A 23,346-nucleotide genomic window follows, 5' to 3' on the forward strand; every position below is an offset into this window, starting at 1 on the left:
AAAAGATGAAGGTGGTGAAGGAGGCTGCAGGGATAGAGGCATGAGGAGGTGGATGGTGGGCTAAGAGGCGCAGAGAGGAGGATGGGATAAGGGGGAGATGAAGCGCAGCAGGGGTAAGAAGGGAGGGTTCACACAAGCCCCTGATTATACTAATCTTGGTGGAACCCCCTTGGTAGAAGATTAGCGTCTGTACACATGCACACACGCACACACGCACACAGAAACAGAGGAACCCACACACCTTCTGTTGCCCCAGCACATGTTGATTTGCCCTGCTCCATGGCACCCCGTGGCCCCTTCCAAATCCCTCACAGACCGGGCAAAAAGAACAGCCAACACGAGGGAGGGATAGAGGATGAAGTCACATTTTCCTCAGGCAAAACTTGCCTCAGCGCACATTTAGGGCCCAGTCAGAACAGAGGGGGTGGGTTCAGGAAAACCCAACTTGAAAAGCTTCTAAATTCAACATCGGGAAAATATATTCACATGTTAATGCATCATCATGTTGAGTGTAGTGATTGTTCTCCATATTGTTGTGGGCTTAAAGCATAGCAGTTGTTTCATAAGTAAGTTTGAAAGATGCGGCCATCTTTCAAACTAGTGACTTCCATTCTAGTGGAAGTCACTAGAATGGAAGTTCTAGTGACTTCCATTTTAACTTTGTTTCCAATTCATAAATTTCCTGTCAGTATTACCATTTGCTGCTGAAGTCTTATGTGTTTATGATAACTTTCAAATGGGATGTTGGCATTTCAGGACAACACCTCAGTATGAGAAACATTCCCTCCAAACACTTGATATCAATAGATTTTTTTAAAGATATTTAAACCAGTCCTGTTGTTTCATCCATTATAATCAGTAAAATATTAGACTTTCTTAGTCTGCAGCACTCATCCAAATACAGTGGCCCCTGCCTATTTGTGGTTCATTAAGCCATTTGGGGATCTGCCTGTGGAACATAACTGAATCCTTTGTGTAAAAATTAGCCTATTCTGGGGAGGTTTCATAAAGCAAATCTAAGATATTGGAAAGATAATGCAGCTAGAGAAGGGAAAAAATATTTATTTTCCTTGGGGCTGATTGGCTTTTCCCCAAAGATTAGAATTAAGGAAGGCCTTGGATGTTATCTTCTGGAGGCGTGACAGGCTGTTTTCCACTGTGTGTATTGATGCATATTAAGGTATATTTGGTGTTTGGACCAATAAAAAAGGCACTTCTGCTTTTAGGTGGCCTTTGGGTCCCTAATCCCTGCTAAAACAGCAGGGTCCCCTGAACAGCCTAAACAAGATGTCAAAAAAGGAAGGCTTAGTTAGCTCCATTAACAGAGCCCACTCAGTCTGAAACCACACTTACACATCAGTAGACATCTTTATCTGGGTGTCATTTGACCTTTTAGGCTCTACAACCATAATTTAACTTGTGCAATGAAAGCATTGCTGCTTTTTCAATGTCAATACAAGTGAAATCTGACTGCAGTGTTGTTGAGCAGCTATACAACATGTACATCGGCATTAAGGCAAAGTATAATAGAGAAAAGTGAAAGGCAAAATCCTTTCCTGGCTGAAGAGCTTTGACAAAGAAAGCAGGAGACAGATTGTGTCACAGTGAGCTACGAGTCAGGGAGGTAAAGATGAGGGCTGAATGGCAGGATATGCTTAATGTCAGCCAGATTGCTCAGTGCAGCACTTCTTACTGCAAATGACACCAAAAGGATGGAGATGGATTAGGGAACATGGCACGCCGTACGCTCCAAAAGAGTTACTAGCTAACCGAAACACTCGCATTAAACTACTGTGTGATTCACCACAGAATTTAAACCCCACCACAAGTCGCTCTCTTTGCCAGGCATGTTTTTTCTTGAAAATGTCACACAGGATAAACAGCAGCTGAAGTATTTTTGATTTGAACATGTCCACTCAGAGACATTTTACACTTCTCCTTTCTACTTATTGACAGAAATGTCATCATGCGCTGTGTTTAGTCGGCTTCAGCCCCTGCCTGTGTCTCTGTTTCGCACATTAGATGGACAAACAGAGACCGAAAATGAGTTTCTCTTTCACAGGTCATGCAAAGCTTCTTCTGCAAACATAAAAGCAGTTTCAGATTCCACAGAGACAAGGGACCCAAGAAAGAGAAAAGCGATTGTGGAGGTTGGTAAATGTGAAAGTGTCTTGTGTTGAGAGGTTATTTTTCTTTATGGAGTTAATTCATAGTGACTGGATTTGGAGATGCAACTAAAAAAAACAGTCCGAGCCATGATTATCAGAATTGCAGATGAAAAACAAGATGTCTGTTCTACACAAATAACCAAACCTAAAGTTAAATTAGAGACACCAATTAGCAGTGATGTTTTTGAGTTGTGGGAAATTGGAGTGAGAGAACCTACGCATGCACAGAACAAACATCAAACCTTCATGCTAACCAGCTGTCTGAACAGCTGGACTGATGATGACGTCACATTTCTCATTATGACGTTAGCAGAATTAGGGCTGCAGATAATTATTATAGTAATCGACTATTGCATTGATCATTCAGGTGACTCATTGTGTAATTAGATCAAACTTGGTGCATTCTGCAGATTTTTCATTCAACCAGCTTACTTTATACAATATAAAAAATACATAAAAATGATAAGCAGATAATATAATTGCTTTTTTAAAATGTGGAAATAAACACTTTTTTTGCCTAAAATGCAGTAATAGCATCCCTTTAAAATATGTTAGTCATTTAGAGCAAAAATGACTAACATTTGCTAGATATGCCTTTTGAGCTAAGAGCATAATTAAAAATTAACCTGTGAAAAGCTCAACACTTTCTGTTTGACTTCTCAATACAGTGTAGGGCTGATCTGATGATTATTTTTGAGTCTCTATATGCCAGTTTACACCTATTCAATTACTAAATTAGTTGACAATTATTTCAATAATTGATTAATGTAATTAATTGTTTCATCCCTAACCAGAACTGCAACTGTATTTCTTCTTGAATGACTGATTTAAACCATAAATTAAATCTGTAATTATTTACATTTTACAAATACAAAAACACATTAAAAAACATTCTTCCCAATAATCTTTATTGACATGACAGCAATGAAAACACTGCTACAGTTGTTAAGCAGGTTTTCACATGTTTCCACAGGTATTTAGAGTTTATCTAAATACATTCAGGTCTTTGAGATTGGAAAGCCTCCTTGCCTTCACCCTAATCTTTAGCTCCCTCCACAGACTCTCTGCTTAACAAAAACACTGATTGCCTGAACATATCTCATTCCAGAGATTAGCTCACAGACTGTCACACATTCAATTCCTGGTTCCTGTTTCAGAAAACTCTAACGAGTGTCATTGTCTAAGGAATGAAAGTATAACTGAAAGCTGTTCAGCAATCTCCTAAACCTGGCACAGTATGCATCTTTTAGCCACACACCCTAAAACAACAGGACACTGCCTTTGAACTTAAGAAGGTCATCCATACAGGAGGTAAACAATTCGTCCTCACCCACCACAGCTACTCCATCTGCAACTTAAAAACTGTCAACTTTAACTGAACAGGGAGCCAAAAACAGGTTGGACGCCTTTGGCTGAAAAAGAAAAGGTGAAATGTTGTGACAGACTGATGGCAGGGAGGATGAATAGGATACACATAGACTAAGGTTTAACTTCTAAACGTTAGCTGCCAAGTAGCTTGAATGTAGGGCTCTTACCAGTGATTATTTTAGTAACTGATTAATCAATCATTCTGCCGATTAATTGATTAATCAGACGAAATAGTTGGCACATTCTACAACTTTTTTTATACAAAATTGGAAATATATTAAAGGATACAGAAACAAATAATTCAGTTCCTTTTTAAAATTAGGAAAACAAACATTTTATTTACAATTCCACAGCATTTCTTTAGTATATCTGAACTAAATGAAGCAAAAACTAGGCCACTTCAAGAGTTTGGCTAAAACATATGTACATTTTTATCTTAAATGCAACATGTAAATATTTTTGTAGCTCAATTACTACTCTGAACACCATTAATTTTCTTCAGCAAATGGCCTTTTGTTGACTGTGTGTACATAAAGCAGTTAACGATACAAAATCACTTATTGATTATTTCAATGATCAATTAATCACAATGAATCCGATTAATCCTTTCAATACTACTTGAATGTGCTTATAATACAGAATTTTGAAATTAAAATAAATATAATTTACTTAAAGAAAATTGTATTTCTTCTGAAAACTTCCTCAGTTTGGCTTTGATCTCCAGGAAACCTCTCAGTCTGTTCAGGTTTAGGCTCAAACGGCCAGAGCAGCTCCAACATGCTCGCCCTCGCTCACATCCATTCCGCTTGGTGGCTTTCACGGCCGGATTGAATTAATGTTGCATCTGGTAGTGTTGACATGGAAACCCTGAAGTGATATTTTCGTGCTGTCTGTTTCTGTCGGGGTCTGAGAAGCCAGAGCGTTCAGAGGAGTGTGTGGCCTGGCTTGGTCTGTGTGTACATCTCGGGGTGTTTTCGTGTGTGTTAACTCTTGGCCCACATGGCTTGGGAGGGGGGTAATCATGTTAGCGAAAGGGTTGATGAGTTCACGTTCGCCAAACAAACATAAACTGGCATAAACAACGCCTAGCAGGCTCCACTTCACACAGAGTTCTCTTGTCTCAACTTCCTTAAACGGATTCATTAGGAAATATTTGGAGAAAGATTTATGTAGGGATTCTGGAAAGCTCAATCCGATTAGAAAACACTGGGGAGAGATTCAGGGGTTCGTAAACGTACAACACTGAAGCCAACTTTTGACTTGGCAGAATTTGATCTTGAAAGGTGATCAATTTCTTCTTTTTAGACACGGTTTGTTTTGTTGGGAAAATGCACACCAGATGTAGCAAGTTTAATGTCTTTACATTGTTTAGTTTAAAACGGTGAGTTATTGGTGCTATAAACTCAAACAGCACTTATTATACTGTCACTGTATGACCAGCAATTCCCCAAGTAGTATCCATCAACAAAATCAAAGACTTAGAGAATGGATTAATGTATATGCGTACTTTGGAAAAGGAATCCACAGTAAAAGGGGGTAATAAAGCTGACAGAATGCAATGAAGAAGTATTTGCACCTGTGCAGCTTTCTCAATTTTGTGACTCTTAAAAGGTTCCAGGACTCCTTGGAAAATGGATTTTGCCTTTCTATCTGACTCTATCTATCTATCTATCTATCTATCTATCTATCTATCTATCTATCTATCTATCTATCTATCTATCTATCTATCTATCTATCTATCTATCTATCTATCTATCTATCTATCTATCTATCTATCTATCTATCTATCTATCTATCTATCCATCTATCCATCTATGGGTTTTGCCCTGGGCAGGTCATCAGTCCATTGCAGGGCAACACAAAGAACAAAGGAAAGACAACCATGTGCACACGCACATTCACACCCAAAAATAATTTAGAGAGGCCATTTAACACAACATATTTTTTTGACTCAAAGGAAACCAAAGAGACAACACATTAATCCACAGGACGCATGCAAACTCCAGGACAGGATTTGAACCCAAAACCTTCTCACTGAAATGCAGCAGTACAACCAGGTGTGCAGCCCTAATTCTGTACAATGTTTATATATTAATATACATATCTAAATCTATCTCTGCTGTCACATGTGCTAGTAAAACTGATGTAACTCATTTCTCAAGTGTAGCTCCTACTGATGATACTTTTATGCTTTGAAGTTAGTTTTTTTTTTTTTTTGTCTACAGTAGTAAGATCATTTCAGAGGTTTTCAAGAAACTTTGTAACTTTTATATTGTTTATATCTATTAACAAGCTTCACATGTTTTTCACATGTAAAAAAAAAATCCAAATATGATTTTATAATCAATATAATTACAATTATTTTGTGTGTACCCCTAAATAATCTCCTCCTATATTACAAATATAAGTGGGAGGCTTTCACTCTCTATAGAAAACATGTACAACATGTGGATCAGACTACTTAGCAACAGAGTGCATTGGGATTCTGTCATTGGGTTAAACATTTCATTCAAATGTTTCTCTAAAATCTCTTAGCCAGGACTGACCACAGAAAGACATTTTGTTTCAAGAAGTTCCTGTTTAATATTTCTTACTCACTTTCTCTGCGGCCTTATTCTGCTGTCATACTGCTGGCCTTGACTCTCTGTATAAAATTTCCTGCTCGATATTAAATATGTTAATTAACCAACACAGCTTTTCTTTGTCTCATTTACTGTTTTGTCCCGAACACATTAAGCCGACCTTGAGAGGACTGGCATTGACAGACATCCACCAATCAGACAGCGGCGACTGAGACACATTAATTCAAAGTTGCCTGGTTACACATACAAGTGTGCGAATATAAAACACAGTATTTTTCTGCAAATGCATTAAAAAGAGACAACTTTTCTAAATAGTGGACAATGCTGTCCTTTCTTTAAACTACTCCTCATGAAAGGTTTCCTAATGACACGACTCACTTTAAAGTGAGCTCTTAGAAGTGCTTGCTGCAGATCAGGAGTTCATAATGAGTGTGGATTAATGAAGCAACTGCCTATAAAGATCAAACAGGTTTATTTGATGGCTGCCAATTTATAAGTTCTTGAAAGAGTTGACTTTTTGGATTTATACCAATGATCTGTGGACTTTAGGTTTTGTGTTTCTCGTCCTGTGCCAAAAATGTAAAAAAAAAAAAAAATCATTTTGTGCTGATCTCTAAACATGACACTTTTTATACACACTTGTACGACTACAAGCAGAGAATGTGTTTATTCTTCTGCAACATCTTCTGTCTGTAACGACGCACATCTATTAATACTGTCAAGGCAGGTGGACTGACAGCTTCACCTGAACCTAAACTAATCAAGACAAACGAGAACACGTCTAAGAGTTATCCAAAGCTGAAGTAAACAAGTCGGATAAAGACAACAGCCCATCATAAAATGTCCCAGAATGGCATCATGAGCAGTTTGTGGAAGATATTATTCCAACGTCAGGGGTGGAACAATGCACAGAAAGTTGGAATAAGCCTCAATGACCTACCCTAATTGATGAAACTAGAAGTCCTTGGTCAATGTTTGTATCCAAAGCATAAAAGAGAGTCAATCTATGAATGATTAAAAATACACAACCAACAAAATAAGAGGTCTAGTCAAAGTTCTGAATTTATTCTGATGCTTTGCTATGATGTTGAACAAGCTGTCTGTGCAAGAGACCACTTCACTGTGGATGGTAGCTGTTGCTAAAAGGGTGAAGCAACCAGCTCCGGTATCAGGTTCAGGCAGCAGCAACTCATTCACTAAGAGCCAGATTGATTTGGATAACATTTCTTTTAATTAAAGAAATCATTATTTTTTACTTAGTTTTTGTCTTTGTAGTTAGAACACAAGTGATATCTATGTTTTTGAGTGACTAAGTAATATATTGTGCCTCCTATCTACCACTCTGTACACGGAGCATTTATTTTTAGTTACACCATTGGTCCACTCAGAAAGCCACTGATCTGCTTTTCATCATCTGTCATCTTTTGTCAACATTTAAGTTCAAGAAGTTGAAAAACATCATACATCTCAACTAAAAATACAAAAAAAAATATATCAAACTAAAACTGCTTCCACCGATGGTCTGGGAGTACCCAGAGGTCAGCTTATTGTGCATTTCAAACAAACACAAAGTCATACTCACCTAGGCATTTTCAGTCAGTGGCAAAAAAAGCCCCAAACGTTGGACATCAAAGTTAAATTCAAGACAACAACTGAATTATAATGGAGACCTTTGTCTCCCTGGAGGAAGTTGACAGCAGACTCTGTCTTTTTTTTCACTCTGACCTGATGTCTGTCTTCCCTCGTCTCTTGCATTGGTATTCTCTTTTTATTTGGCTTGCTATGTGACTGAAATCAAAACTCCTTTATTTGACAAAAACCTTATATGGGAAAGGATCAGGATATTAAGTGGGTTAATACAATAAGTCCTCAATGTGTTTCTAGAAAAAAAAAAAAAAAGGAATCAAACTCAATTAAATCGACTTTCAGCCGACTGACTTTATTAGCTTGAGGTTGTCTGATTAATTAAATCCTCAAATAAATCTTTCAACAAACTTAGATTAGGGTGTAACAACCACTCACTGAGTCGGTTGTACTTCTTCCACAAATGACTTTTAGTTTCTCCGCAGACAGACAGAGATGGGGCTGATGTCTGTCTAGACAGAGTTGCCTTACAGTTGTGCCGGGGGCTGGAGAGGGTGGAGGTGGGGGGTTGGGTTTTATGTGCACTTACTGTACATGGGAGTACACAAGAGCTTTTTTGGTGAGAAGGAGAAAAAAGCCAACAAGCGTTCCAGCTGTTATTAGCTTGCTGCTAGCAGGCTCTGTACGGATGCTCTCTGAATAAGAGACGAGGGAAGTTCAGCTCAGGGTCATTGGTTCAAAAAGTGGTTATTACGCTCCTACATGGGCAAAATGGAGAACAGAGACATTTTCACTCACAGATAATGTGCACTCGCATGTAGATGGGGGATCTGGTGCGCAGAAACACTGACAGCTCTACTGTCACCTAAAGGCCTCTCTGTTCAATTAGATCCATCAGGACTAGATGTCTACAGAACTGAACAGGCTAAGTTCACATGAGCTGATCTGTGACCGGTGTATGTAACAGAACAAGAATACAACAAAAATGTTTTAATATTTTCAAAGATTAGCCACAAATTAGTAATCAATAAACAATATCTTGAATTAGCAAATGGAGAATTTGTGTCTCTGTATTAGCAATATAACTATTAGAAGCATAGTTGTTAAAACCATAACAGAGCTGAAAGTTCATTTCAGTAACATTTTTGGTTTACCGTTCCAAGAAGTATTTGAAGTATGAGCGAGCGAGAGAGTGGTTCTAAAAAGTATTGGGTTGAGTTTTGGTGAAGATAAAATGACTGTATCACTCTGAAAACCGTGTTTCTCTCAGGGAACTGCTTGGGGTTTGCTTGTCATTTGCATCTTGGTGGAATTACAAATCTTTCCGCATCACATTCCTCTCTGCCTTCTGACATTTTAGAATGCTTCGCCTTTCAAGTTTTGTTTGGCTCTGCTTTGACTTCTGAGTTATTTCCTGTGAATGTTTGAAATTTATTTGATTTTTATGCAGTTAAGATCTTCAAAATCTGACAACAAGGAAGTTTCACCACTTCAGCAGACGTATGACAGAATGTGGAGGGAAGAAGGGACCAGAGGTTTCTGTGCCTAGCAATAAAGAGTTTTCAGGCAGAACAGCGAGTGATTTAAGACATTTTATCAAAATGCTTTGGGAATTATTTGACAATCATTGCCAGTACTCAGTATTCAGATATTTCTCTAAATTACCTGCAGAAAATTCAGCTAGTTACAAATTTTTCTGAAGAGAAAATCTGAAATATTGGGAAGAAAATGCAGCTTGGGAAGCTGAAATACCGGGGTGCTACCTGACATACCATTGGCTGGCTTTTGCAAAATGAATACCTAAGAGTGGCATTCATTTTGCTTTGCCCTGATTGGCTGTACCCCAAAAGATGAATCAAGGAAGACCTGAGATTTTGGTTCCAGCTGTAGTGCAAAGACGGTTTCCGCAGTGTATTCTAATGCACATTAAGGTCAATTTGGTAATTAACCAACTAAAATAGGCCCTTAAAAAGATTTTTGGAGAGGATCTCGAGTATTTGTAGATTTTAACTAGTTGGCTTTGGTCCCTAACCCCCACAATTACTTGGGGTCCCGCTGTACCGTAAATTTGCCCAACCATGAAAAATAAAGCAAAAGTTTAACTTTTACTCCAGTTTATGGCATTATTCTGATATCTACGACATCAGGCTTATGGAAAATTAACCATCAACAGCTATCAGATTTTTCAATGACTGTCCCAGTTTGTAAAAAAATGATAGTAGCTTGGCTGAAAACAGAGGTAACGCAGAGCTGAAAATGGCCTGATTTTGGTCACCCGCCGATATTTTAGTATACCTCTACATCTGATAATGTTAATGACTCATAAATGAAAGACGTTAGCATCTCTATCTGCACTTCAATTACAAATATGTGCAAATCTTCATTTGTCATTATTCCACTAATGTAAAAAAAAATATAAATAAATAAATAAAAAACACAAATTTGCAGTTGCAATTAAATAACAAACATGGCCAAAAAAAAAAAACCACCTAATCCTAGTGGCAAAATATTTTAAAATAAAAAAAAGAAAGAAAATTTGCATGTTTCTGTTAAGGGGACTCATTTTCAAAATGTCAAGATGCACGATTATGGAATGGAAATGCAGCTTCTTATGATACCAGACTGACATTTTGCTAAATGACACTGAAAGAATGAACTACTGTGTGTTCATTGAATTCTATTGTATTTTACAATATCTGTCTTAGGTTAGGGATAGAAATAAATATATGAGCGAGAATAACAATGAAAATATACCACAAATCCCAAACCAGCCAAAAGGAGAGCAGCCTTCTGGCGTAAAGCCGCAACAAAGTCAACAGGAAGCAGCAACAAACGGCATAAAGAAGGACGAGGAAAGATGGAGGAAGAGTGACAGCTGAATGCATTCCTCGGCATCCATCCTCTGTGCAGCCATCGCTTCTTACCATCTCTATAAACATTATGCAAATGGCAGTGCCGCTGTGCAGCGAGCTTTAATGTGATGCTGGCGGTAACAGAAAGCAGTAATCATGTTTAAGGAGTATGGGTGGAGAAATCAAACAAGGGTATTTATTATCCGGCGATCCCTAATCCGATAAGCAGTCATCACTTTACTCTGCAGCAATGCTTTCAAAAACAAAAAAGAAAAAGAAGGAAGGAAAAACCTCCCTGCTGCACGGCAGATAGAGAAAGTCTAAATTCCTGTGCCCACTCCCTCTTTCTCTCTCTCTCTTGCATGTGAACCCAGACAAATCTGGATTTAGCTTCGTTATTGTGTCTGTCTAGTTGTGGGTAATTAAATGTAGCTGATAATTTGATCTTTTTTGTCTTCTGTCTTTTTGTTCTTTTCTCAGAGCTGCTGTGCTAGATTACACCATGCGTGCATGTGGGTGTGTGTGTGTGTGTGTGTGTGTGATCAGACTTTCGATGCCATAAAAGGCTGCGCGCTACAGCTAGACATCTTCCAATTAGAAGGGTAAACAAAGGAATGTGTTGAATAGCCGCTTTACCCCAGAGGAGACGGAGGCAGAAAAGGAGAGTGAGACAAAGATTGACTCAGAGCAGACACAAATTGCAAACAGTGGCAGGCTACATTGTTTGATTTGCCCTCTACTTGTTTCTCCAATGATTTTACTGCCACGTTCTTCTCCGTGTTGGAACTATGTCTTGTTCCTGCATATTTCTTCAGATGAGATACAAATAAGTTGCAAAGCAGCATGGTCAGACTGCTAACACTGTAAGTGATTGAGACTGAGCACTTTCCTCTTTATTTAACACACTGCCTCGGACACACGCTCCCTAGTAAAAAGCCGCTTAAAACTGCAGAGCAGACAGAGCAATCAGGCAGCGAGGAGGAGATGAGGGAATGGAGAGAGCAGGGAGGCACACAGACAGGAAACAATCCATCAAATGTCCTCCCCTTTACCCCGATTCGTCCTCCCTCTCTTTCTTTATTAAACTTCCTCGCTGTTGACCTTTGACCTCCATGTTCCAAGCTCTCTGTGGGTTCCCTAATGTACAGCGCTCTGCCTTCTGAACCCGCTCCACAGGCCTTTGGAGTGCATGTGTTTGATTCCCTCCGTTCCATTTTTGCCTCCTCGGCTGAAAGCGAGTTGACAAAAATGAGCTCTACTGTAATCTGATTTACTGAGATATTAATTTCATAAACAAACATATAAATAAAAAAATGTTTTTCTATGTTTTTCTAATATTTTGACAAAAAATGTCTGTGTTAAAGGTGGGAGATATGAAACTAGAATTTTATTGTGATTTTTTTTTTGCACTATTGTGACGATTAAAGTGATGATAAAAACTATTTATTACTTCATTCATAGTGCTAGAAATGTAAATGCTGCTTTTGAAAAGCATTTCTATTCTAAATAATCTTCTTCGTGTAAATTTACTGACGTTTTTATGCTGCTGTAGAAACAAATTGACATTTTAGTCCCTTTTCTTACATTAACCTAATTTTTTTGTGAAAACAATAAATCTAAATTCTTATGACAATTTTTTCCTGGTAATTGCTAAACGATATGATAAATGCCCAGCCCTACTGTGTGATATTTAATTGCAGTATAAATCCAGAAGATTGACAGGCAATCCTGGCAGAGGAAGCTGATAGTGGTTGCAAAACCTATGAATTTGTTTAATAATCTTTAATATATATATATATATATATATATATATATATATATATATAAGCTATATATATAAGCTGACAGGATAGCTCAATAGATAAGTCAGCTGTTTTTCCAGGTCGAAACCGGGAAAAGGGCACTATCCTGTCTGGGTCCTTAGGCAAGATCCTTCGAGCTACAGCCTACCTCATAACATGAGAGACACAAAGAAGCAAGGAAACATGCCGGCTCAGACGTCGCCCGGCCAAACAAGGTCTGCGTCAGGTGCTGGGGAACCAGAGCACCTTGATGATAAATGGGCTACTGGAACAACGAGGCGGACAACGAAGCGGAAATGGGCAAGAGGTGAAAACTTGGATCTGTTGGAATGCTACTACTCAAGTAGCCCCGATCGAAGGGGCTATATGCAAAGACTGAGGGAGGAATGGTTACTTCGACATCCCCAGTCCACACTAAGTGCTAAGCAACTAGTAGCTCAGTGTTCCAACATCCGCAAACGGCAGCTGCTATCACAGCTTGAGATTGACGAAGTACAACACAAACGCTACGGCGAAGAGGAGGAACCTGGATGGGCTTAACTACAAGCCCCCGCCCAGAAAGGGAGTATGCAGCCACAATGATGGAAACAGAGCTGAACGAGGCTGCTGACCTGAGAAATAGAATCATGGCAGGAATGACAGACAGACCTCCTCGGAGCCAATTACAACGGCTGAGTGAAATATGAATGCAGCAGTGAGAACAATCCCTACCAATACCATAACAGAAACCAATGAGCTGATTTACAACGCAGCATCAGTGATCCTTGAGTTGCTTGGCTATAAGAATAACAATGACAATAACAAATACCCACCATGGAAAAGACGGTTAGAGAGTAAAATCAAGGCAACAAGGAGGGAAGTGAGCCAAAAGAGATACACAAGGGAGAATGAATCCAGAAGGATTAACAGGCTCTTCTCCACCCAACCAGCTAAAGTGTACTCTCAGTGGCAGGGGAATAACAAGGCTGGAGACCCACCAAGGCTGTGGCTGTGGAAGACCACCCTTGAAGCCAACAGCAAGCCACTTGCACAAGTATCCATCAAATGTGGCATATACCAAGGAGATGCGCTATCCCCGCTACTGTTCTGCATAGGCCTGAACCCCCTCAGCCAAATCATCAACAAGACTGGCTACGGATACCGACTCAAGAATGGAGCCAACATCAGCCACCTCCTCTACATGGATGACATCAAGCTGTACGCCAAGAGCGAGCGAGACATTGACTCACCAGAAGGAACAATAGCAGACATAGAGGAAGGTTACAAATACCTGGGAATATCACAAGCAAATGGCAACCTTGATGAGATCACAAGAAAAAGAGCCACAACCAAATACCTCCAACGAATAAGACAAGTCCTGAGAAGCCAGCTCAATGGCAAGAACAAGATCCGTGCAATAAACAGCTATGCCCTGCCAGTAATCAGATACCCTGCAGGAATAATTAGCTGGCCAAAGGAGGAGATACAGGCCACAGATGTTAAGACCCGGAAATTACTAACAATGCATGGAGGGTTCCACCCCAAATCCAGCACACTGAGACTCTACACGAACCGCAAAGAAGGAGGCAGAGGACTAGTGAGTGTGAGAACCACTGTCCAAGACATAGATACATCAGGGACAAGGCCTCAACAGACGATGTGCTCAGTGAATGTCTCAGACAATGGGGAACAGAAGCTGAGGTGCCGGAGGAACCATCATGGGAGGACAAGCCCCTACATGGGATGTACCACCGGCAAATAACCGAAGTGGCTGACATCAGAAAGTCCTACCAATGGCTGGAAAAAGCTGGACTGAAGGACAGCACGGCCGCCCAGGAACAGGCCCTAAACACCAGAGCAATTGAGGCCCAGATCTACCACACCAGACAAGACCCAAGGTGTAGGTTGTGCAAGGAGGCCCCTGAGACAGTCCAACACATAACAGCAGGGTGCAAGGTACTGGCAGGGAAAGAGTACATGGAACGACACAACCAAGTGGCAGGCATAGTGTACAGAAACATCTGTGCAGAATATGGACTGGAACCCCCAAGATCAAAGTGGGAAACACCCCCGAAGGTAGTGGAGAATGACCGAGCTAAGATCCTGTGGGACTTCCAGATCCAGACAGACAAAATGGTGAGGGCGAACCAACCAGACATAGTCGTGATGGATAAACAACAGAGGAAAGCATTGTGGTGGATGTGGCAATACCAAGTGACTGCAACATCAGGAAAAAGGAGCACGAGAAACTAGAGAAATACCAGGGCCTAAGGGAGGAACTGGAGAGGGCCTGGAAGGTGAAGACCACAGTGGTGCCTGTGGTCATCGGGACCCTCGGGGCAGTCACCCCCAAACTGGAACAGTGGCTACAACAGATCCCAGGAACAACATCAGACATCTCAGTCCAGAAATGTGCAGTCCTAGGCACAGCCAAGATACTGCGCAGAACCCTCAAGCTCCCAGGCCTCTGGTAGAGGACCCGAGCTAAGAGGAAGAAGAATCACCACCCACGGTGGGTGAGAAGGGAAATTTTTTTTTTTTTATATATATAAATATATATATATATATATATATATATATATATATATATATATATATATATATAATTTTTTCCAAATTCCACTTCTTTCTGTTTTAGCTACATTTATTTCCCCTCTATATGTGAAATCAGAGTCAATCTGTGTTTAAAGAGGCTGTGTGTCAGGATCCTGTGTGTGTGTGTGTGTGTGTGTGAGTGAGAGAGTAACGCATCTTCTCTAGCGAGGATCTTGGTGAGGAGCCAGGGCAGTCGACGCACGTGGAGATCATCAGCCTCATCAGGGTGTGGAAACAAAGGAGATGCAGATCCGTCAACCACTGCTGGAGGATTAACGCTACCGGTAGTCTCTCTCAGGCTCTCTCTCGTTGTCTGCTAGTTTAGCTGATGTTTAGTCTTTGAGCTTGTTATCTTAGTCTCTCAGCCTTGTGTTGCTCTGTCCAGGTTTCATCAAGGAGATTTCCTAGTTGGAGTGATCCCTCTGTTTCCTCCTACCGAGTCTCTTTCCTGCAAGGAACCTGCCTGCCTGCTCCGCCCATTCCCAGTCATCATTAGACTCTATCTGGACCTTCGGCCCACTTATCCCCACCAAAACTCCACACGGGATCCAGGACAACCTTCCCCCTACGGTTCACCTGAACCGCCTTACAAGTAAGCCGCTTCTATTTGCTTAAGGAGCACTCACCCCAGACCACCAGTAACACCGCTCTGTTATAGCTGTCAAATCGCGACGGCCTACGTGGACCTGTCTTTGTTATCCGATCATTTGTTAATAAATTCCCTTCTTCTTACTTGGACTTGTTGAGTCTGCATGTGGGTCAGAAGATTAGAGCCGAACATGGCACTGTGTTTATTTTAGGTTCCTGAGTCTTTTGAGTTTCTGTGTTGTCCTGTTGATTGTTCCCAGGTGTGTCTGGTTCCGTATTACCCTCTGTGTATTTAATGCCACATATGTTTCTGTGTCTTTGTCAGGTGCTTGTTGATTCTGTCTCGTTCCTGTTGCATCTTGTTTTTAATTACCAGTGCTACCAGTGGTGAGCCTTAGCCTTTCCTCTCAAGCTGTGCTGCCTGGACTTTGAGGTTATTTGTGAATTCTTCACCATTAAACCGTCATCATTTCTCTCAGCAACTGGCTCCACTGCATCTGCCTTACCACCTCACACTGCAGTTTCATGACACATTCAAGTCAATTCGCCAGTTTGTGCCTCCAAAACTTCGACTTTCCTTCCTGTTTAGTGAGGACATACTTGATTGGCCGGCATAGAACTCCAACATCGTCCCTATCCGCCTCCTTCCTGCCAAAGGAAAAACGGCAGCAAGCCAGACCTTATCACCATTGGTAACTGGACCTTATCGTCCAGAAACAGTGCACTCAACCGGACTAATTCGCTTCCACCAAAATGTGGGCAGATCCTAAGCTTGTGATACTACAGGGGGTGGAATCGGTTCTAGGAGCAGCAGGTTAATGCCAGTTAGATCAAAACAGTCACAAACACTGTCACAAACACCTAGGTTGGCCTACTATAATTATTATACCAAACACTCCATAGACCTGAACGCTGCACAAACATCCGAGCTGCAACAACTCCTCCTAAAGTTTTCACGCCGATCGTGTTCCAAAAGCTGTTATCTGTCCATCTCCATGCATCTGTCCTCTCTAATCCCTGTTTCCAAATTCTGTCAGCAATCTGGCAGGGAGAGGACAACAAAAAAGGAAGGAGAGAGGCGGAAAAAACCCCGAAATGGCAAGACTCTTAGCTGGCATGAAAGCTGTTTGGACAGATATAGGAGGATGTGGAGAGGCCTCTCTCCTCCAGTCCCCCTCCCTTCCCTTTTCTCTGTTCCCTCCTCCACCTCTTTTGATCAGTCAACGTGACTAACTCCATCATTGCCTCATGCTTTCTGTTTTTCCTTTTTGGCTATGTGATCTGAAATGTAAACTAGATGTAGTACCGGCAGGTGAAATTAGAAATTAGGGTCGCTACTGGGTGTAGAGACCAGAGAAAGACCAGAGAAAGAAAGACACAGGAAGAGAATGTTTAATGGAAATATGATGAAATACCCTATTAATACACACCATGTTGCCAAAAGGACTCACTCGCCCCTCCTCATCACTGCATTCAGGTGTTCCAAACACTTCCGTTGCCTCAGGTGAATAAAAGCGCAGCACCTAACATGCAGACTGCTGCCATAAACACTTGTGAAAGAACAGGTCACTCTCAGGAGCTCGGCGAAGTTGAGGGTTATGATCTGATGCCATCAGTCTGATTGTGACATTTCATCACCATTAAATATTCTACAGTGAACTAGTGAAGTAGAGTGTTTCCCACAATTGCAACATTTATTCACACCTGATAGTCTGCTGGGCAATCAGGTGTGAATAAATGTTGCAACTGTGGGATCACAATTGCAACATTCTTTACATTTCCAACTGTTCTTTTTCACATTACATTGTGTCACATGACCCAGACTGTTTGAAGAAACCCATTCACCTCCTCGCTTGTGAAGGAGGTGAATTGAAGGAACACTGTGGTTGCAATTACCCAGAAGGCCCTGCACCGTAGTGCACTTCCTGCTTTTGGAGAGGTCTCCAATCACATGCATTCGAACTGTCCCAGAGTTCACTTCAACCAAACTGAGACTTAGTTCGGCTGACCAGAGTTCGCTTTTTTGTCTGCATCAGAATTTGATTGTACATTCACACTTTCCCCCAAGCAAACTACACTTTCTAGGCTAACAAACTGGAGTTTGATTAAAGCAAACTCAACACAGCTAGTGTTAACCTAGTGCTGTAATATGACAATATTAATACAATTGGCAATAACTAAAGTAACCACAATTTGGTATGCTCCACAAAACAGCAAATAATAAAGTGCAAAAAGCACACCTTTTGTGGTCGTGTGTGTACATGGAAAGAGTTGGATGCAGTAGTGTGTCTAACTGGACTGAGCCAAGTCTAAACTTGGGTGTAGAGGTAATTATGGTATTGGCCTGATCCAGGTCCCTTAGTTCCAGTGGAAGACACTCCTAACTCTTGAGAAAAACTTGTTTTTATCCGTTTTCCCTGCCTGTTTTCAAGGCAAGTCACCAAGTGCAGCTACATTGTATTTCAATTTCTTTCTTTCTTTCTACATCTGTTCTTTTTCTTCATTCATTGTGCATTAGGGAAGCATCTTGAGTAAACTCCCTGTTTTTTGGAGATTTGGGTGACTCACTAAATGGCTTATTGCATGCTCACTGGGATTACTTATTTACTCTAATCTAGCTAATGGAAATGCATTTTAAATACAACAACAAAAACCCTATATCCAATCTAAACTAGAACTAGAATATATATGCAAAGTAGCACAACTCCAACGTTTCAACCGAGGAAGATAGCAAGCTCCTAATATTTATCACATTACCTTCACCGTCTATCTCTCTCCACAGTCCATCCATCCAATTATTCCGTCCATCATCTCTCTGTTCTAATCTTCCATTCAGACATCCCTCATGCATTGTAATCTGCTGTAATCTGATGGATTAACCTCGGCACTCTGGCTCATCAGTTGATCGTTCTACATCAGTGCTGTACAGCTGTAACCACGGCTGCTCACTTTTGTTCTCTTCCTGGGTTTCCATTATTGAACATAGCAGCAGATAAAAATAAGTACGGTATATCACAATATGGGAGATATTTATCTTAAATTAGGTCTCAAATGTCTTAGCTTAGCATACATTAATATTGAGATATCTCTCTTAAAAAATAATGTACTTCAATACTTGACATGCACAACAAACACTGGTGAACTGCTGCAAATGAATAAGAAATAGAAGAAGAATACAGAAGACTACGTCTTTTGCTTTTTCAGATAAGGCTGTTAATTAGTGGGTGCATTTTACAAAGGACATCTTGGCGCCACAGGAAAAGTGTGACTGAGACTACATGGGTTTCAAGCTTGGTCAATAAAGGGGCAAAGTATTATTAGAATGGATAGAGCAGCGGTGCAGAGTGAAGACATCATTACAGTACTATTGATGTTTTCACACAAGATTATTTTACTGCAAATGTTACATTAGATTTAAATGTGCACCCAGGGATACATGGTTTTGCATTCTTTATAACTATTGAGATTTTTTAAATAGTGATAAGAATTGTGATTTATTGTCAGAATGATTTCATGATGTTGATAAAAACCAACAGAGTATTTTGAGGATTATTACTTTTTTGTTTTTCCTTAAGAAAATCAACAAATATCTAAATATTTAAATGTAATAGTGCAGCTGCAGTATATACAAGTATGGAATGACACAGTTCTATTTTTCAATACCTAAAAAACAGATTGTTTGTAATGTGACTGGATTTTATATGCAGTATCTTTTTAGAAGATATATACATATTGTTGAAAATATATTGCTTTAGCCTTTTCACAAAGAGCAGCCATTACTGATTTATTATTTCATAGGAGTGGAGGTGACGTCACACTGTGTGTGAGAGCAGTCACTGTAAAACATGGTTTTTCCAGTACTTGAAACAAAAGCTAAATGGTTGTGTAGCTTACATTTCAAACCTGTCTTCTGAGATGTCCACGTTCCATCATAGATAGAATTTTGAATCTCAAATGGATAAAACTTAGCACATTGTGCAGCTAAATAACCAACCTTTCTGTTGTTTATGAAAAGTCTTGGTCTCGCTCAATCCCTTGCAGATCTTTTGGTTTCTCTTCCCCTTATTTTGTCCTTAAAACCCTAACTGATAGCAAAATCTGCTAGCTTCGAGTCTTGACTTTGTAGTAGCATCCGTACCGAAGAGTGTTGCTTTACAGTACACCTGCATACAGTAGGATCTGCACACAGCATGACTTTTGGGTTTCCTGTATAAAAGGTTATGAGTGATTTTATCTCATTGAAAAGCTTCAATTATTTGTGTTCTTTGTGAAACATCCTGCGTTTTAAGCTTCTATGACAACCGGAAAAGATAATCAGGAAAACCTGTTATTTGTTTATGATACACAGCTGACTGAAAACTCACAGCAACAGGTGGGGAAGAAGAGTTTTACTCCACATGACTAAGAAAACTACATCTCATTAAAGGACTTTAAGCTGCAGGAACAGCATGATAATAAACTTCTGTGGTTTGAATTCAAGAAAAACCACATCATCACAACTTTATTATACAAACAGCTCTATTGCATTTACTCGGACAGAGCCTACAACAGCCGTATATCTTCGTGAGTGTTTAATTTTGTCCATTAGAATCAGATAACAGAGCCGTTTACAAATACATTTTCAAGCATCACTGGATTTTTCATTCTCCATCCTCCTCCACTCGTCCTTTACATCTTTTTCTGTTCTCCCATCAGTTTTCTCTCTGTCTCATCCCTCCTTTTTTATGCCCCCTTCTCTGTGCACTCTTCCTTTCTTCTATTGTCCCTCCATATGACTCCTAACATCAGGCAGCCTGCCAAGTCACTGTACACTTCAATTAGAGGGGAAACCTTCACACACACACAGCAGCTGAGTGCTTTGTATGCTTCCCAGGGAAAACCAAAGGGCTGCAGAGACTGTAGCTGCGCGTGGGTGTGTGAGGGTGTGTGGGCTGTGTGCGTGTGTGTGCGTGTGTGCACCAATTGCTGGCAGTTGGAGTGTGTCCTAGAGTGTGACTTTGATATCAGTCTTGGTAATCTAAGTCATTCTCTCTACAGTATACAGATACAATAGAGGTAAGAACACACATATAGATTCACCCCCACACACCCCCACACACACCAGATGGCTGAATAACATCAGGTCTTTGTCCTTCCCTTTTTATACTGCTATCAGCGTGGATATATTTCCTCTCCGGTTGCTCATCTGTTTGCCTGTCTGTCCACCTAATACACATGTAAACCCCCAGTTAAGAAACACAAAGTTATTTGCAAAATAATAACAAAAGCATCTAACTTAAAACATTTTCACTTGTACAAAGATCATGTGTGTGATCAGTTTACACAGTATGAGGAGAACAGCAAAAATGACGCAATAAAGAGTGGGAGAAAATGAAGGAGAAGGAAGACAAGTAAATAACAAGTCACAGAATGATGACACCATGAGGCGCCACCAGTTTTATCAGCAGTGGATGTCAGAGAAAACCAACTCAGGAACAGGGAATGTTAGACGCAGAAAGGCCTGGAATGGTTTGCTCCAACATGACTTCACAAAAACTGTGATGACGATGACACGCTGATGTGTTCTTTGTATTGTTTACCCATCAAATGTGATTCCATTTAGTCACCAAATAAATAAATAAATAAATAAAAATGGTATAACAGTTAGGCAATGCAACAAGACAACCAGCATGTAAGCTGGAATTAGGGAGGTAGACTTTCTCTAAATAATCTGCAGAGGTTTATGCAATAATATGGAGACTTCTGAATATGAGTGGGCCAGGAATTTAATATGTATATAGGATATGGTTTTCCTATGTGTATATAAAATCATCCAATACATTTCAACAATATTTACATGCCTCCCTCACTAAACAGTGAGGTATGGCATACATATTTCTAAACAGCAACTTTTCATCAGGACCCAACAGCCTTTTGTTCTTAAAGGTAATGTGACTCAGCCCAGTCAGCTACAGTCTTGCAAAAACTAAAATCTTGTTTCTGCTGGCAGGTTTCATGTGAGGCAGTTTTTGAACTACTAAGTTAATGTTAGCAGGTTTATCCTGTGTTTTGATTTGAATCTTTCACTGAAGCTCCAGTTAATGAAACTTCAAATTGTCATTCTTTTGCTTCATAACCTGAAGTCTTTACTTTAGACTTGAGAAAATGTTGCTACAGGGTTCTGCATCAACCAATACAGTTATAATAACCCTTGAAAAACACTGCATGTAAAATTCTCACACTATGTACCATATTTAGAGGAGGACTCAGTCACCATCAAGAAACCAGATATTAGTCTTATTTACTGTTACCTGTTTTTTTTATTATTATTTATGGATTCATGAGTGAAATGGCTGGTTTTATCCTTGTACTTTGCAAAATATAAAAAATATAGTCCGACGTAAATTTTTCAAAATACAGCAAATTAGGTTTGCTATTGTTAAGTAGCTAAAGTACAATGTAAGGCAAAAGTTCAAAAGGTTAACCTGAAACACTGAAAGAAGATCTAAAGAAAAACTGTAAAATGAATTTATTAAAATATTTGCTTTTCTCCCCACTTTACTTGAGTGGCTTTCATATAAAGGGCAGCTGGGAGGTTCATTTCATGGCAAATTTGTTTAACAGCGTTGGAAATTTACACATCTAATTTGCACCGTGAAGACAGCATATCATGGCCCTTAGAGATCCAACACAGCAAGCTGTAAAACATATTCAATCCAAATAAGGATTAGTTAAAAACAAAAAAGGCTGTCATACAAAGAAAGTAGCTTTTTCTAAGAAAGTGTCATTTTCTAATGTCAGTAGCTTGTTGAAGTCCAGCCAAAGGGAGAAGGAGAAAAGTCTAGTTTTCTCTGCCCTTGTTGACTTCCTAAAAACCTACATTAATAAAAGTTCAATAATACAGACACAGGTCTGTGTGAGACAGACCGCCTGCGAAAAAGAGCCAGTGTGTGGGCAAGAGAGGGGATGCATGGAGTTAAGGGTCATTGTCCTTGATTGCAGAGGCCACTCAAGGCATTAGATGTTCGCACTGCAATCACAATGCTCAGAAGTGCCCAAATCAAAAATCAGGCAGTTTCTTGAGAGCAGGCAATCAATATTATAAACATCATCAGGGACAATGCTCTCACTCACAGAGACACACACTGTCTCTCCGTGTCAACCTTCTTACGATCCATTTCATTACGTCTCCTTAACCTCAAAGCAGCTTTCAGGGTCTCCGTCTGCATCTCTTCGTCATTAGAATACGACGGCTGAGCCACAAGACGACCTTGTGCATGGCTGGCGAGCTGACATGAAGTTGGACAAAAACACATTAAGAGGTATTAAGGTTATGACAATGAGTGGGGGAAGAAAGCACAAAGTAGAGATAGACTTTGAGTCAAATCATCCATCTTTGTCTGGGTAAATAGAGTACAAAATTTATATATTAGCTAAAAGTATCATCAGAAAATGACATGAATTCATTTTGATAAACTAGACCAATCACCAAATTGTGGTTTATTATGTAATTTGAAATACAGCCATTAGTCTAAATAGAAATTGACAAGTAGAACTTAAATAGTACAAAGTGCTTACAACTGAAAATGAAATGATTTCTAGCCTAGCATGTTAATTAGTTAGTAAAATAACTTGATTATTTTTATACTGTCACTAATTCACCAAGAGTTAAAAAAATAAATAAATCAAACTAACTAACTAACTGGTACAAGATAAAGATACTTTTCTGAATTACAGATGAGTGGTTTAAGTTGTTATGTTCCAAATGCTTCACTAGAGCAGCTAAAAATCTAAATAGATCACTGAACAAGGGATTCCTTAATTAAAAATAAGGACCGTAGATGTTAGC

The 23,346-nt window shown here is 39.8% G+C and overlaps 1 protein-coding gene and 1 long non-coding RNA gene across 2 annotated transcripts in view; one reads left to right on the forward strand and one right to left on the reverse strand.

Annotated features, from left to right (window-relative positions):
- The window catches only part of LOC122827114 (plexin-A1-like), a 164,660-nt gene that overhangs the window by 66,882 nt on the left and 74,432 nt on the right, over window positions 1-23,346 (reverse strand). The gene's annotated exons all lie outside the window — the stretch shown is intronic.
- Window positions 15,043-15,565, forward strand: LOC122827245. The gene is made up of 2 exons (XR_006370011.1): window positions 15,043-15,214; window positions 15,316-15,565. It is a non-coding gene; the product is annotated as an uncharacterized LOC122827245 (long non-coding RNA).

This window comes from Gambusia affinis, linkage group LG01 (assembly GCF_019740435.1).
Source record: "Gambusia affinis linkage group LG01, SWU_Gaff_1.0, whole genome shotgun sequence".
Classification (NCBI taxonomy): domain Eukaryota; kingdom Metazoa; phylum Chordata; class Actinopteri; order Cyprinodontiformes; family Poeciliidae; genus Gambusia; species Gambusia affinis.